The sequence below is a fragment of the Rhinoraja longicauda genome, chromosome 35, assembly GCF_053455715.1.
Source record: "Rhinoraja longicauda isolate Sanriku21f chromosome 35, sRhiLon1.1, whole genome shotgun sequence".
NCBI lineage: Eukaryota > Metazoa > Chordata > Chondrichthyes > Rajiformes > Arhynchobatidae > Rhinoraja > Rhinoraja longicauda.
This window is the reverse complement of record NC_135987.1, coordinates 1,252,283-1,269,954: the sequence shown is the minus strand read 5'-3', so window position 1 is coordinate 1,269,954 and position 17,672 is coordinate 1,252,283.

Genomic DNA, 17,672 nt, shown 5'->3' with positions numbered 1-17,672 from the left:
TGTTGTTGTTCGTCCTTCGGGTTCGAAGATGACCATGACTTCACTTTCAGTTGGAGGATTGATGACTGTGGGTCCGGAAGTGACTGGTCGGGCCAATCTGGGCCCGGAAGGCACGCCCACACGTAGGACACAAGTGGATGGGTGCTGCAGTGGAAGTGGAGGTAGACCGGACTTTGCGCGCGGTGCGTTTCCTCTGGGTCTCTGCAGTGTGTTTGTTCTCTGCTGCACGGGTTCCTGTGGTGAGCTTGCTACGCCCGGTTGGACGGTCCAGAGCAAGACACTCCCAAGTGCTGAGGTTGATGTCCAAGTCATTGAGGGACACTTTGAGGCAGTCCTTAAGCCGTTTCGTCTGTCATCCTACTGAGCGCTTGCCCTGACACAGTTCTCCATACAGAAGCTGTTTTGGCAGTCGACTCTCTGGCATTCTGACGACATGGCCTGCCCATCTGGCTTGGGCTTTCCGTAGGAGGGTGTGGACTCTGGGGATTCCTGCCCGTTCCAAGACCTCTGTGTCGGGAATTTTGTCCTGCTACCTGATGTGAAGGAGTCTGCGTAGGCAGCTCCAGTGAAAGTGGTTGAGCTGTTTGGCATGTCTGCTGTAGACAGTCCAGGTATCACTGACGTAGAGAAGAGTGGTGAGTACCACTACACGATAGACCTTCAGCTTGGTGGTAAGGCTCTCCACTCCCAAACATTCTCACGGAGTGGCCCAAAGGCAGCGCTGGCCTTGGCAATCCAGTTGTTGACCTCAGTGTCAATGTGCACCACTCGCGAGAGTGTACTACCCAGATAGGTAAAGCTGTCGACTGCCTGTAGATTCTGCCCCTTCACCGTGATGTGTGGTTTCTGGTAGGGCTTTCCAGGCGCGGGCTGGTACATAACTTCAGACTTTTTGGTGCTAATGGAGAGACCAAAGTTGTCACAGGCCTGTGAGAAGCAGTCCATTTCATGCTGCGTCTGCATTGAGGGTGCAGTCATCAGAAAACAAGATATCTCTGATGATGGTCCCAAATTATGATGACTCCTAGTTCATTAATCATCTTACATTGATGGTGACACAATTTACGATTCCCTTTTTTTGGGGGGGGGGGGGGGTTAATTTCAATTGCATTTTGGATGCAGTTCTGGACAGATCTTCATCTCCCAATCATTCCATATCTAACATGTCTATTGCATTAGCCCATAATACTGAGGAATCGGGGCTCCATGAGATTGGGAGAACAAATCACCCTCATGACAGAGACTTTTCATTCTACTCCCCTGTGCACAATACTTATTCAAGAATAGATTTTTTTTTGTTTCTTCATCTTTTGTTTCCAAGGTATCGAAATCTGCTTACTCAGCAAGAATAGTATCAGATCACTCTGCACTTTGTTTCGATTGAGTTTGATGGACCTCCTGCATCACCTAATACCTAGAGGTTCAATACAACATTGAATTGGTAAATGCCCACTTGGATACTTTCTCAGCCGTGCATCAGGACTCAACAGTACGTCCTACAATTGTTTGGGACACGTTGAAGGCCTATATTAGAGGGATCATCATAGCATTTTCTCCCTCCTTTAAAACCAAATCCAAAGATGAATAAGATTGAACAAGAAATAAAAAAGTTGGAGAAACTGCACTGTTTATCTAAAGACCCTGCTACACTTTTCCAAATTGATCATTTGAAAATGAAATACAACATCATAAACACACATTCTATTGAATCGAATATTTTTAAAACAAAGCAGAGTTATGGAGAACAAGGTGAACTGGCAGGTAAATTACTGGCATGGCAAATAAAGAAAGAATCAGGTGATCGGGCCATTCTGCGGATTGAAGGGGCTGATGGTTATGTCACAAAGGATCCAGTCCAAATCAATGAGATATTGAAATAATTCTATAGTGAACTGTATAAATCAAATTGTCATTGTAATGCGGAAACCCTTAATTCATTTTTGAAAGATACCCCTTTACCCCACTTGTTAACTGAAAGGAGGTCCTACTTAGATAAAGATATAATTTTGAAAATTATATATTCTGAGGAGATTTTGAAAGCTATATATTCTCTCCAAAGGGGCAAAGCACCGGGATTGGATGGTTTTCCAGTTGGATTGTACCGTTTTCTCAGCAGCTAATGCCTTTTTTTATTTCTATGATTTCAACCTATCTTGAGAAAATGCTACCCCCTGGGTCCCTCTGTATAGCAGCTATACCTTTACTTAAAAAGAAGGGCAAGGGACCACTGTTATGCTCCTCTTATGGGCCAGTCTCATTGTTAAATGTCGATTATAAGATCATTACTAAAATTCTAACTCTACGCCTCGAACCAATGGCCTCTAGTCTTATTCACCCTGCCCAAACAGGTTTTGTGCAGGGTCGTCTTTTGTCTGACAATATACGTAGGTACTTTGATATTCTTTTTCACACTAAAGATTGCACTACCCCGATGGTGGCTATTTCTGTCGATACTGAAAAAGCATTTGATAGACTAGAATGGGAATATTTAGTAGCCATCCTATCAAGATTTAATTTTGGCCCTTTCATTTCCTGGATCCGTATCATCTGTAGCTACCATATGGCAAACATTAAGCCAAATACTCAGCACTCATCTCCCTTCAAGTTATTTCGAAGGACAAGATAAGGTTGCCCATTGTCTCCACTATTATTTTCACTCGCTATTGTGCCCTTGTAAAATAGAAGCTTGTCAACTTAATTGTGCCGCATTAATTGACAAAGTCACAAACGACCTGAAAAGAATGAACTTACTTCCTATTTCCATTATGGGCAGAATTAACATGGTACGCTGCCTTATTTTGTCAGGACATTTATCCAAGACAAATTCATGAAGTCACGTTGAATCAGGTGAGACAGTAACAAAATGTTATCCCAGTATAAAAATGTCAAATACTAGTAGGCACGGCTTAAATGTGAGAGAATAGAATAGCCTTTATTGTCATTCAACAACATGTTTTTGGACGAAATTACGTTACCCACAGTCAACAATGAGAGGCAATAAAAAAGAAAGCAATAAAACACACAATCACAAAACCAACATAAAACAAAAAAAAAACCATCACAGTGAGTCTCCTTCAGTCACCTCCTCACTGTGATGGAAGGCCAGAATGTCTTTCTTCTCCCTGCCGTCTTCTCCCGCGGTCAGGCAGTGGAACTTGCCACGTCGGGGCGGTCGGTGCTCCCGACATTGAAGCCCGGCGGTGGAAAATCCCGCGGTCTATTCCAGGCCGCGCCGGACGGTGAAATGTCCGCAGCGGGCTGACCCAAGCCCCGCGATTCGGGGCGGACGTAGACGCTGCCGCTGCCGGAGCTCCCGAAGTCGGCCCCCACCCTGGGACCTGCGAGCTTCAAACGTCCAGAGGGCCCGCGGCCCGCGGACGAAGCCTCCGAAGCCTCCAAAGGCTGGTCGCAGCCGCACCACAGCCTCCGAAGACAGCCAGCTCCGCAGGTGGTGAGTACGGTCCGCGGGCCCTGTGAACCAGAGCCCCAGGTGGCCCCAGCTGGAGGCCGCTAGCTCCAGGTGTTTGGCCATGCTAGGCCGCAGCGTGAACGGGGACACGTCCCCGAAAAAAAGGTCGCGCCTCCGTTCGGAAGAGACAATTATTATACCCCCCCCCTCCAAACCACCCCCCCCCCAAACACACACACACACACACACACATAGTACACAACCACAAAAAAAAGACAGGAAAAGATAGTGGACACGTTCAAAGGAGATGTCTGGACCAAGTATTTTACACAAATGGTTGTGGACGTCTGGAACGCATAGCCTGGGGTACTTGGAGCAGATATGACAATGGCGTTGACATCCTTTTGGATAAGCACACTGGTATATCAGCAAAGGAGCGATATCGATTATGTGCAGGCAGGTCAGACATTGTTTTAATACCATGTTCGCCACAGACATTGTGGGTCGATCGGCGTGTTTATATGCGGCAGAGTTTTATGTCCAGTGTTACAACCAGATCTTGAGTTTGCGTTGGGTCAGCTCGCCTGGATAGAGTTATAGGGAGAGACTGCGTAGTCTGGGACAGTTGCACCTGGGGCATGGAATCTTAGGGGGGACATTTTAGAGGAATATTGTACTGTAAGTAAAATAGATAACGTAAATTGGCTCGGTCGTTACCTCGGAGAAGTGGAGTACAACGCTGGATTTATGGACGGCATAGAATTGATGGAGGAGGGTGAGGGAAATGTGTAGTTTGACAAGTACCTGACGGGGAATTTCTACAAATAGGCAATGGAATGAGCAGACAAAGGAAGTAATAGACTGAGTACAGTTACGACTTTCTAAATACATTTGGACAGGTACATGGAAGAGAACAATTTGGAGGAATATGGCCCAAAACGCAATTAATTCGAGCAGCTTAGATAGGGTACTTGATCGGCATGAACAGTTTAGGCCGAGGACCCGGATTCTATGTGTCCGTAAGTTTATAACGTTATGACTCTCGTTCCAGAATTCAATAATAAGTCTTGCAGATTGCAGCTTTTTAAAGGGAAGCGTTGCTCGTGTGTTAGGATTTATTGTAACATTACGATTTATCACAGGCAGAAGCTCAGTGTAGAAGTGGAATTATGAATTAAATTGTGCGGCAACCAGTCTCATTCCTGTGGAATGTGCGCCAACGCCATACAAATCATTGTTTTCTTTCTCGAATATAAGATCGCAAACTTCCGACAGAATGAAGGACACTAGCGTGGCATTGTATCAACGTATTGTTGCTTCACGCAGCCGATTGCATTTGTCTACTGGATATCTGGAGGGGAATGGATAAACGATTCAGTTCTCAACATTTTTGGTTGTGTGCGAGGTGCGCTATGAATAACATATAAATATTTGCTTTAGCTTCGTTCAGTCGGATAAACAGTGTGGAAAATCGCTTTTGGGGCCACCGAGTCTCCACGACCAATCAACACCCGTACACTCGTTTTATCGTACACAATAGGGACTATTTATGGAAGCCAATTAACCTGCACATGATGAGGGGGGATCTTATTGAAACATATAAGATAATTAGGGGATTGGACACATTAGAGGCAGGAAACATGTTCCCAATGTTGGGGGAGTCCAGAACAAGGGGCCACAGTTTAAGAATAAGGGGTAGGCCATTTAGAACGGAGATGAGGAAGAACTTTTTCAGTCAGAGAGTGGTGAAGGTGTGGAATTCTCTGCCTCAGAAGGCAGTGGAGGCCAGTTCGTTGGATGCTTTCAAGAGAGAGCTGGATAGAGCTCTTAAGGATAGCGGAGTGAGGGGGTATGGGGAGAAGGCAGGAACGGGGTACTGATTGAGAGTGATCAGCCATGATCGCATTGAATGGCGGTGCTGGCTCGAAGGGCTGAATGGCCTACTCCTGCACCTATTGTCTATTGACTATTGACTATTGCACACATGCCCGTCTTTGAGATAAGGGGCGTGGTCGGGCCGGGGTTGAAGGCCGGAGCACCCGAAGCAAACCCACGATGGGGAATGTGCAAACTTCACACAGACGCCAGGACGAATCCAGGGACCCTGTCGCTGTGAGGCAGCAAATCTACCGGGTTCCACTGTGCTACCTTTACTAACTATGGAACATAATATAATAGCCATAACAGTGAAAATGTGTCGTTCGGATGAAGGTACTGATGTGCAAACAAATTCAACTGTCGGAATCCATTCAAAGTGGAGTCTGATTTGAAAAGGAAATCTTAGGAAACAATCACAGCGGCACAGTGGCGCAACGGTAGAGTTGCTGTTTTACAGCGCCAGAGTTCCGGGTTCGATCCTGGCTCCGGGTGTTGTCTATCTGGTGTTTGTGCGTTCTCTGCGCGTGCGCATGGGGTTTTTTCTGGGTGCTCTGTTTCTTGTCAATATAGCGATCCTATTTATTCCAATCGTTTATTCTGATCTATCCCTTCATTAAGCTGCTGATTGACAGCTATCTGCCACCCCGGGTTTATGTAATATTCAGGAAAATCACAATGTCGTGAACGTAGTTTTTGAAAAATCACAAAGCTTCCATCAGATTATTTTCTGTTATTTACACAGCAGCCCGTTTAATGTAAGCACATACGTCACTCCATTTTTTAGCTCCCTTCTGAATTTCCTCTGCGTCAGTCCATAGATGCAGGTGTTCGTGCAAGTACCGAGATACTGTAACATCAAGTCAGGCAGCATCTCGGGAGAGAAGGAATGGGTGACGTTTCGGGTCGAGACCCTTCTTCAGACTGATGTCGGGGGTGGGACAAAGGAAGGATATAGGTGGAGACAGGAAGATAGAGGGAGATCTGGGAAGGAGGAGGGGAAGGGAGGGACAGAGGAGCTATCTGAAGTTGGAGAAGTCGACGTTCATACCACCGGGCCGCTAACTGCCCAGGCGAAATATGAGGTGCTGCTCCTCCAATTTCCGGCGGGCCTCACTATGGCACTGGAGGAGGCCCATGACAGAGAGGTCAGACTGGGAATGGGAGGGGGATTTAAAGTGCTGGGCCACCGGGAGATCAGTTGCGTTAATGCGGACCGAGTGCAGGTGTTCAGCGAAGCGATCGCCGATATAGATAAGTTGACATCTAGAGCAGCGGATGCAATAGATGAGGTTGGAGGAGGTGCAGGTGAACCTCTGTCTCACCTGGAAAGAATGTTTGGGTCCTTTGATGGAGTTGAGGGGGGAGGTAAAGGGACAGGTGTTGCATCTCGTGCGGTTGCAAGGGAAAGTGCCCGGGGTTAGGGTGGTTTGGGTAGGAAGGGACGAGTGGACCAGGGAGTTGCAGAGGGAACGGTCTCTGCGGAACGCAGAGAGGGGAGGGGATGGGAAGATATGGCCAGTGGTGGGGTCCTGTTGTAGGTGACGGAAATGTTGGTGGATGATATGTTGGATCCGCTGGCTGGAGGGGTGGAAGGTGAGAACGAGGGGGATCCTGTCCTTGTTGCGTGTGGGGGGATGGGGAGCAAGAGCGGAGCTGCGGGATGTAGAAGAGACCCTAGTGAGAGCCTCATCTATAATGGAGGAGGGGAAGCCCCGCTTTCTGAAAAATGAGGACATCTCGGAAGCCCTAGTCTGAAACACTTCATCCCGGGCGCAGATGCGGCGTAGTCGGAGGAATTGGGAGTAGGGGATAGACTTTTTGCAGGGGACCGGTTGGGAAGAAGTTTAGTCCAGATAGCTGTGCGAGTCGGTGGGCTTGTAATAAATGTCCGTCACTAGTTTTTCTCCTGTGATGGAGATGGTGAGGTCCAGAAACGGGAGGGAGATATCAGAGATAGTCCAGGTATATTTAAGGGCAGGATGGAAATTGGAGGTGAAGTGTATGAAGTCAGTGAGTTCTGCATGGGTGCAAGAGGTAGCACCAATGCAGTCGTCGATGTAGTGGAGGTAGAGTTCGGGGATGGGGCCAGTGTACGTCTGGAACAGGGATTGTTCGATGTACCCGACAAAGAGGCAGGCGTAGCTAGGGCCCATGCGAGTGCCCATAGCTACGCCTCTGGTTTGGAGGAAGTGGGAGGAGTCAAAGGAGAAGTTGTTGAGGGTAAGAACCAGCTCTGCTAGGCGGAGGAGAGTGTTGGTCGATGGGGATTGGCTGGTTCTACGGTCGAGGCAGAAACGGATGGCTTCGAGACCATCCTTGTGGGGGATGGAAGTGTAGAGTGATTGGACATCCATGGTGAAAATGAAGGAGTGGGGGCCTGGGAACCGGAAGTTATCCAGGAGATGGAGAGCGTGTGAGGTGTCTTGGACGTAGGTGGGGAGGGATTTAACCAGGGGGGATAGGATGGAGTCGAGGTAGGTAGAGATAAGTTCGGTGGTGCATGAGCAGGCAGAGACAATGGGTCTGCCGGGACAGTTGTGTTTGTGGATTTTGGGTAGGAGGTAGAATCGGGCCGTGCGGGGCTGGGGAACTATGAGATTGGAGGCACTGAGGGGTAGGTCGCCGGAGTTGGTGAGGTCGGTGATGGTGCTGCTGATGAAGGTCTGGTGTTTATCGGTGGGGTCATGGTCCAGGGATAGGTAGGAAGAGGTGTCTGATAGTTGTCGTCTGGCCTCGGTGCGGTAGAGGTCAGCACGCCAGACTACCACAGCCCCTCCCTTGTCAGCGGGTTTAATTATTAAGTCCGGGTTGTTGCGGAGTGAGTGGAGTGCTGCACGTTCAGGAGGGGAGAGGTTGGAGTTAGTCAGGGGAGTGCAAAATTTGAGGCGGCTGATGTCACGCCGGCAGTTTGAGATCAACATCAACCCGCCTTGCTGCGACATATATCGGACTATTCAAATATTTGTCTGCGAAGGTAACATTTACCGTTTGCCAAGTCATCGAGTGTATTACATAGGGTAGCCACAGTAATATGAAATTGGTTGAAAGGGTGAATAACAACATCATTGATTTCCTCCGGTTCTGCACTTCCGAATCTTTTTGATTTTCACTCTGGCTTCGGAGGCCCATGCGAACTCTATTTGCCGCAATTATATGCCGGATAGTTAAACCATTACATAGAAGAATGATGCAAAATGGCAATATAGGCGTCAGGAGACTGTCAAACAACTCGTACCCTTTCCAGAGGGGCGAAGTGAAGTACTCAAATGTTTTGACGCAAAACCACGGTACAGAATCAATGATTATAAACGGCTCCGCTTCAAAGTATTTCGGAATGCACCTGACACAGCTCACTACCGCTACTGTTACTATCACTCTTGTCGCTACCCTCTCGGTACAATACCTTTCCCTCAGCTTTTGACAGCAAATCGCGATGTAGCGATCGAAGGTGAAAGCAACGGTTAGCCAAACGGAGCAGTCCATGCTTGCAACCTTAAAAACTGTCGTTAGAGAACATATCGGAGTTATGAGCAAGAAGCGGGCATAGAAATAAATGCCATTAAGTTGCTCCACAATAACAGCGAGGACAACTACCACGACATCGGCCCCAGCCATTCCCACCAGGTAGCGAGTGATGCATTTAGAGAGTCCACACCTTCCACGGGACAGGATCGCAGTCGCCGTCACGTTAACTGTGGGGCGACAGGAAAACGGAATTAATGTCAACAGGGTTTACGCTATTCGGCTCCACTTGCCTTTCATTGAGCGAAATCGATAGGCTGAAAATTATATATTAGTTTAGCGTCATATACACCAGGGTGCAGTGACCGGAATCGCCGCTTTCCGCCCAGGTCGGCTGCATTCACTAAGTCCAGAAAGCAAACGGCGCATCTGATCAATATTTCTCAATTTCCAGCCGGGGTGCAAATGGTGAGCATCACTTAGTTTCCGCTGGGACAAAAGCTGCGATCTAAGTTGGGAACGGCTGGAAATATTCAGCAGCTCAGGCAGCCTGAGGAGTAAAAGGAACACGCTTAGCGTTACTATGTTGCATGTTTCAGGTCGACAAATGGAGAAAACAGATGGACGTGGGATGCAGATTAGATGCGGAGATGCAGAGAACCAGGGGGTCCAGATTTACCTTTGAAAGTAATGCGGTAATCACCTGGATAGACTCGGAGAGACAATTTGGTCTAGCCACAATCCATCGTTCACACGTTCACACGAATCATGAAAGGACAGTAAGAAGAATGGAAAGGGGTTAAACAAATGTATCGAAAGCAGGGGACTATGGTACCATATGGTACATACCCGAACCATGGTTTTGTGCAGGAAACAGAAATAATTGTGGCGATGTTATAGATGAATGAACTGCAATGGGACAGCGTATTCTCGAAACTGCGTCTTTGATCATTTAGAGACGAATATCCAAATTGATCCGCAGCTGAAGTCGTCACTGTCAGCAGTCAAACCCTTCAGTGCGGTTCTTTCCGGATTAAAAAATCCTTTGTGGTCTGCAGAACAATTCACAACTCACCATCATTAACATGAATTAATAGATTAGATAATCCTGGAATTTGGCTGATGCGGGGAAATGTCGTCATTGTCTCAACTTTATCCGCATTCAGTTGGATTGGAAGCGGAATACCAATCTAGCTGCGACTCTGCAACCTGGTGTCCAATCCTGCAGACCAATGTAAACGGGTGTGCATTTAGGAACTTCTTGGTGTGTTGTGGCAGACATAACCCGGGATCCATAAAGACTATGAAAATGGTTCAAATTGTTGCAAAGACGGCAAAGAAAGTTATTCGCTGCTAGAAAAATACGGTAGTTCCTAAAACACAATCTCGAACATAAGTCACGCAGGCTGATAAAACGTCGGAAATTCTCGGAAACAGTTTAGAACTCAGAAACGGTCATTATGTAATATTCATATGTACAATACGATTGACTGGTGAATCGGCCACCAGACAAATAAAGGTTCGGTGAGAATCACAAGTAATAGAAAAACCTGTCGATTGAAATAGTAACCAGATACAGCGGCTTACCAAGAATACCAATCACTGCTAGTAATGGATAGTAAATGCACGCTATATCGTAAATTCTCAGATATGGCATTTTGTGCGAGAGGCTGCGTGTTCAAAACGTTGCCGCTGCCCCATATAACTCGTTTAGCAAGTTCTTAAATAGGAGCGGGTAAATCCTTTGGGCCAATTAGCGGGACCGGCCTCATTCCATACATGCATCGGTTTACAAATAATTTCGATTAACCTGTGTTGATCGCGCCATAATTTTAATTCCTCGATGGATAACAAAGATAGTTGTTTGCATGGGTTATCTGGACAGACTGTCGCACGATTTCGTCTGACGCAATGCTCGAGTTACTTGACAATTTCTTTTATTGGAAGTACCATTGTCGAAAACATGGGAAATTACTTCTAAGTTGGAATGATTTTTACACTAGGCGGCATAAGGTGGGATCGTAAAAAATATAGAATGTAGTGTTGTTTAGCATGTATGGAAAGTATAGTCGCAGCGCCAAACAGCACCGAAACAGATCAGTCGGCTTGCCTTCCATGCTGATCAAGGTCCAATCTAAGCCCCATGTGCCCGCGCCCGACCGTTGTCGCCCTCAATCATCCATGGCCAAGTACCTACCTATCTTAGTGTCTTTAAAATGTTGTTGTTGTTCTTGTCGCCACTAATTCAACGGGCAGCTGGTTCCAAATAGGAATTAATTTGGTATGGTGGAGAGGCACAGCGGTTCGGGCAGCCTCTATGGCGAAATAGAATGGGTGGCATTTCGGGCGGGACCATTCCACAGACTGAAAGTAGATGGGAAGGAACTCACAGACGAGGCCCTCGCACGTCTCTCCTGCATCCCATAGATCCGCTCCTCCCGCTCCCCCCAGTCGTAACAGAGACGGAGACCCTTAGTCCCCATTTCACCCCGTCTGCCATCGCATACAACACATCATTCTCCTCCATTTTCTCGCCTCCAACGGGAACCCACCACTGATCATACCTTCCCATCTGCACCACTATCTGCTGTCCGCAAGACCTTTCTGTCCGCAACACCCTGATTGACTCATCCCATCCCACCCAAACCAACCCTCCTTAGGACATTTCCCCAGCAAGCGCAGGAGATCCAACACCTCTCCTTATACGTTCTCCCTCGACTCCATCCAGGGACCCCGACAGGGGTGAAGCAGAGGCTGACTTGTACCTCCTCCAACCTCATCTACAGTTTCCGTTGTTCTCGGTGTGGAATTCAATATACAAAATGTTAAATGGTCAGCTCGACATAGATGACCACATTTACACCATCCCAAACCTATCAGGAGTAGAGGAATGCTAGATGCAGGAAAAATGTTCCCAATGTTGTGGGAGTCCATAACCAGGGTCCACAGTCTAAGAATAAAAGGGAGGCCATTTAAAACTGAGGTGAGCAGAAACTTTTTCACCCAGAGAGTTGTGAATTTGTGTAGTTCAGAATCAGAAGAATCAGAATCAGAATTTCCTGCCACCGTAGACAATGGAGGCCAATTCACTGGATGAAGTTAAAAGAGAGTTAGATAGAGCTCTAGGGGCTGTTGGAATCAAGGGATATGGGGAGAGGGTAGGCACAGGTTCAAGTTCAAGTTCAAAAACACTTTATTTGTCCCCGTGGGGCAATTTACAAAGGCACGGAGAATAGTACAAAAACTATTAGGGGGGGGGGGGGTTAGCAGGGTGAGTAGCGGGACAGCCTTGGGGACAAAGGTTGCCCTTCTCCTCTGTGTCCTACAGCCTGGGCAGCGAAACCGGCGTCCACGGTGGCGCAGCGGTAGAGTTGCTGCCTTACAGCGAATGCAGCGACAGGGACTCAGGTTCGATCCTGACTACGGGCGCCGTCTATACGGAGTTTGAACGTTCTCCTCGCGACCTGTGTGGGTTTTCTCCGAGATCTTCGGTTTCCTCCCACACTCCAAAGACGTTCAGGTATGTTGGTTAATTGACTGGGCAACTGTAACAATTGCCCCTAGTGTGTGTAGGATAGTGTTAATGTGCGGGGATCGCTGGGCGGCGCGGACTCCATGGGCCGAAGGCGCTGTATCTCAAAATCAAAAATCAAAAAGCCACTCCAACGCAGAGAACAGGTCGCGTGAGGGGACCTGTAAAATCCTGCCAGCTGACCTGGGAATAAAGGGGCCCTTTTCTGGCTAGCTGGCGATGTCTAGTTTTATTCCTCAATGGTCGATGTTGGGTCCATTACTTTTCACGTTGGACGTTAATTAACTGAATGAGGAAGTTGGCGGATTTATGCTCAGGCTTGCGACCATAATTAGCTACTTGGAGGGGCAGGTAATGTTGAGGAACCGGGGCGGGTACAAGAGGAACTGGATAGGTTGGGAGAGTGGGCAAAGCAGTGGCAAATGGATTACAGCGTAACAAAATGTATGGTCATGCACTTTGGTAGAAGGAACAACAGCGTCGACTACTTTCTCAATGAGGAGAGGATTCAGAAATTGGAGGTGCAAAGGGACCTGGGAGTGCTGTACTCATTGCCACAGAGGTTAGTGGAGGCCTATTCAATGGATATTTTTAAGGCAGAGATCGACAAAATTCTTGATTAGAACGGGTGTCAAGAGGTATTGGGAGAAGGCAAGAAAATGAAATTAGGATGCAGAGATTAGCCATGATTTCATGGCGTAGTAGAATTGATGAGCCGAATGGCCTAATTCTATTCCTATAACTTGTGTACTTGTGAACTTGTGAAAAGAGGTTTCCTCCTCGCAACATGATATTACCTTTCTCACGACCCATTAGGATCTCTAATATTTAACTTAAATTACTTCCCACTTTTGAAGTGCAATATCTGTAAGCCCATGCCATCCTATATTTCTCTGCGGGAACAATCGTTTCTGTAACATAAATGAAGAACATACATTCGGAACTCAATTCAAAGAGAAAATGTAGAAAATTAATTGGTTCCAGATGTTATGCGAAATCACAAGCAATTGTCTAGTTTTACAGCAAAGCAAATATCATTCCATCTCCAGTTTGCCTTGTTACATATGAAAAGGAAATTACCCTCAATCAGACATCGGAGCAACACTGACATCCACACGTAAAGACCAGGTAGCAACCGAAAACAAAGTAAATTGCAGACGCTGGAATTTTTGTCAAAATTAGCTGCTGGAAGAAAGCAGCCAGTATAACCGGAAACAGAAAACAGTTAACTTTTCAGATAGAAGGCCCTTCATTTGAACTGAGCAACAGGGAACGTAGTTTTTACTACATCACCGAAAAGATCGAAGAGGGCGATAGATAGAACATAACGAGAGTGTGTAAATGGGAGGGAAACTGGAAGGTCGCTTAATATAATCTTAATCCTCTTCGTCACTGTGCGTGCTGCTAATGCCGTGAAGACTGAATGATTGATGTTGTATATTTTGGACAATTGAACGGGTGGAGTCAGAAGACAACAAGAGAAAAGGCAAAAACAAAACTCATGGGTGGCCTAAAATCGAGGGCAGTCATGACCAGCCACAAAGAAGGAACAAGGTACCTTAACGTTTGCTGATAGACACAGGAATCGTGCGGCAGGTGGGTCCATAGCCATCGAGTTATATATCACGGAAGCAGGCCATTCGGCCTTAGCTCCCATGCCGGCCACGATATATTCCTCTGAAACTTTCCAGTCATTCTACCTTTCCAAATGTCCAAATGCCCAAATGCCCAAATGTATTTAACATGTTGTAATGGATGAGAAAGATTAAGTAAATTGAGAGGTTAAAACAAGGGGGTTTAGCAAGTAGGACAGCCAAAGTCAGGGCAGGGAGAAAGGAGGGATTTATTGACCAAAACAGCATTTATATTAATGCGCGAAGTCGGATCAAGTGCCAAGAATGTTTTCTCGCCGTGCTTCCATAAACATAACAATGACATTCTTAGTTGCAGCACCACAATACTTTTGGAAACTATTACTGAGGAGATACCATAATAAACAACAAAAATTTCAGTCAATAAAATTGAACGTATACTATATTTATACGCGAAACATATTATACACACATGCGTATACACACACGCACACGTGTGTATGTGTGTGTGTGTGTGTGTGCGTGTGCGCTCGTGCGCATGCATGTGTGTATTTATTTCGTATGATGCTTGTTTAATCTCGTTTAGATTGATTTGCTTTAGTTTAGTTTACTTCAGTTTATTATTGCTACGTGTACTGAGAAACAGTGAAAAGCATTTGTTAGCGCGCTATTCAGGACGGCCACTGTGGAGCAGCGGTAGTGTTGCTGCCTTACAGCGCTTGCAGCACCGTAGACCCGGGTTCGATCCCGACTATATGTGCAGTCTGTACAGAGTTTCTATGTTCTCCCCGTGATCGCGTGGTTCCTCTCCGAGATGTTCGGTTTCCTCCCACACTCCAAAGACGTAGATTTGCAAGGGGGTGGGATCTCCTGCGGACAGAGGCACGTGAGAGGCTAGAATTTGGTATGGAGGGCGGTGTGGGAAAGGTTAGTGTGCAGAATAAGTAGGTGAAATGCGGAGAACGAGGAAGGAGGTTTGTTTCAACCTGCACGTACTTTAATGCAAGGAGCATGACGGGTAAGGCAGATGAGCTTAGGGCATGGATATGTACGAGCCACTGGGACTTTGTAGTCTTGACTGAAACTTGGTTAAGGGGCGGGCAGGACTGTCAGCTCAATGTTCCGGGGTACAGGAGCTTCAGGAGAATCAGGGGTGAGGGGAAAAAGGGGAAGGTGGTTTGCATTGCGAATGACACTGCCCTGATTGGACTGATCCAGGATGGGGAGGAATCTGCCTGCAGATGAAAAGTGACACAGCTGGCGTCCTGGTGCCATCGCAAAAACCTGGAGCTCAATGCTCTCAAGACAGTGGAATTAATTGTAGACGTTCGAAGAGATCCCCCTCCCCCCCCCCCCCCCCCCCCCACACACACACACGCCATTAACAACACCATAGTCACATCTGTGGAGTAATTTAAGTTCCTTGGAACCATCATCTCCAGGGAACTTAAATGTGGGGCCACCATCGACTCCACAGACAAAAAGGCCCAACAGAGGATGCACGTCCTGCAGCAACTGAGGAAACACAATCTGCCACAGGCAATGGTAGTCCAATTCTATATTGCTATCATTTAGTCCGTCCTCACCTTCTCCATCATGGTCTGGTTTGGCTCAGCCACCAAGCATGAAATCCGGAGGCTGCAAAGGATCGTTCACACAGCTGAGAAGGTTGTTGGCTGTAACCTCCCCCCCCATTGACGAACTGAACACTGCAAGGGCCAGGAAGTGAGCGGGCAAGGTTATCTCTGACCTCTCTCGCCCTGGCCACAAACTCTTTGAAGCACTTTCCCCTGGAAGGCGACTCCGGACTGTCAAAGCAGCCACAGCCAGACATAACAACAGCTTTTTTCCGCCCCACGAGTGATAGTTCTACTCAACATCCGTGGCTAACAAGGGAAATCAAGGATAGTATTAGAACAAAAGATGAAGCATATAAATTAGCCAGAAAAAGTATCATACCGGAGGACTGGGAGAAATTCAGAGTCCAGCAGAGGAGGACAAAGGGCTTAATTAGGAAAGGGAAAATAGATTATGAGAGAAAACTGGCAGGGAACATAAAAACTGACTGCAAAAGCTTTTATAGATATGTGAAGAGAAAAGGACTAGTTAAGACAAATGTAGGTCCCTTGCAGTCGGAAACAGGTGATGTATGCGTACTCTGTGGATAACTCGATTATTATCGTGTATTGTCTTTCCGCTGAGTGGTGAGCTTGCAACAAAAGTTTTTCATTGTACATCGGCACACGTGACAATAGACTAAACTAAACATTGCAAATCCCGAAGGGAATTTAGCATGGACAACTGAATGGAATTTCAATCGGGGAGCTCGTTGATCAGTCACATAAGTTTGCTACTTTTACATTGTTATGGAACGCAGTAGGCCTGATCCATAACTTAAGTCAAAGGTAAGCAAACGAATAGGATCAAAATAGGCTTCATGCTAGCGATAATCAGAGTTATTAACCTTCAGTCTGAATAAAAAGAATCTGAATACTGGATGAGAAAGAGCGATTTTATTCCACAGTGGGTTTCTTCCCCTGAGGATCTCCAGATACAATACAGTGTCTGAAAATATCTCAACTAAGGAGAGGGAAAGAACAGCTTTTTCCAGTGTTGATAACTTTTTATATAGAAAGGAAAAGGGGTGTTACGAAGGAATCAACAACCAATTACAATCTAAATACAATTCACATAGTTACAAAGAATACAAAACAATTAATACGGGTCACATGCTTTCAGGGAGACGCATCACCTAGAGTGGATTTGAAACGAGCTGTTCCTACTTTCACACATGCCCATATAAGGAGTTGCTATTGTGGAATAAGGAAAACATCTATTCTTCTGCAGCTGCGTGGCCTTGCTTCTAACTGCTTCAACATCCAAGCTAACACTATAGAAGAAGGAAAGGACAAAGAAACCCTTTAGCGCCTGCCCGTTCCCTATCGCTCCTAAACGAAAAAATACTTTATTTCCCAATGATAACACTACTCTGAAACAAGCATCTATTTCACTGCTTTCTACTGAAAATAAGCATTCATTTTATATTAGCTAAAACAACAACAAAAGTAACCATATTCAACCATCTACAACCAAATATCAATATGTCTAATTAACTATACCAGCTAATAGCATCTAGATTGTCACTAGGAGTCAGCGGTTTGTAGCGAAGGGTAGTTTCGCAGTTTGGACGCTTAGGACCATAAGCATCGGTGCTCGGTCCACTGTTGATCGTCATCTATAACAGAAATTTGGACGAGAATATGTTTGGCATCGTGTGTAGGTTTGCTCGTGACAGTAACATTGGAGATGTTATGGTGTTGCATCGTCATTGGAGAACGCCACAGACGATCCATTTCCTTCTGGTCATCAAACTACAACTCATCCCCCTGTGTCCTGGGGTAGACTGAATCCCCCCCCCCCCCGCCGCCCCCCCCACTCCCTCCACAATCTTAGCACATTCCCAATCCAGAGCTCACAACTCGTCACTTTCATTTAATGTTTCATGTATCTTGTTGCGTTTTGACACCGTTGGCAGACCCAATTCCCTCCTGGAATAAATAAAGGTATATCGTATCGTATCATATCGTGCAAAGGGCACTGAAGAAGATTGCTGCAGATAACAAGATCAAGATGAACTTGAATAGCAGGATCAGGAACATGGCTGGAATTTATCTACGGCAGGTGAGAAGTGTTGCACATTGGCAATTGAAACTGTGGTTGTACATACATAGTTCATGGCAGAGTAGTGGAACGTCTAGTGGATCGAATTCCCTTGGGGAGCAAGTACATATTTCCCGTT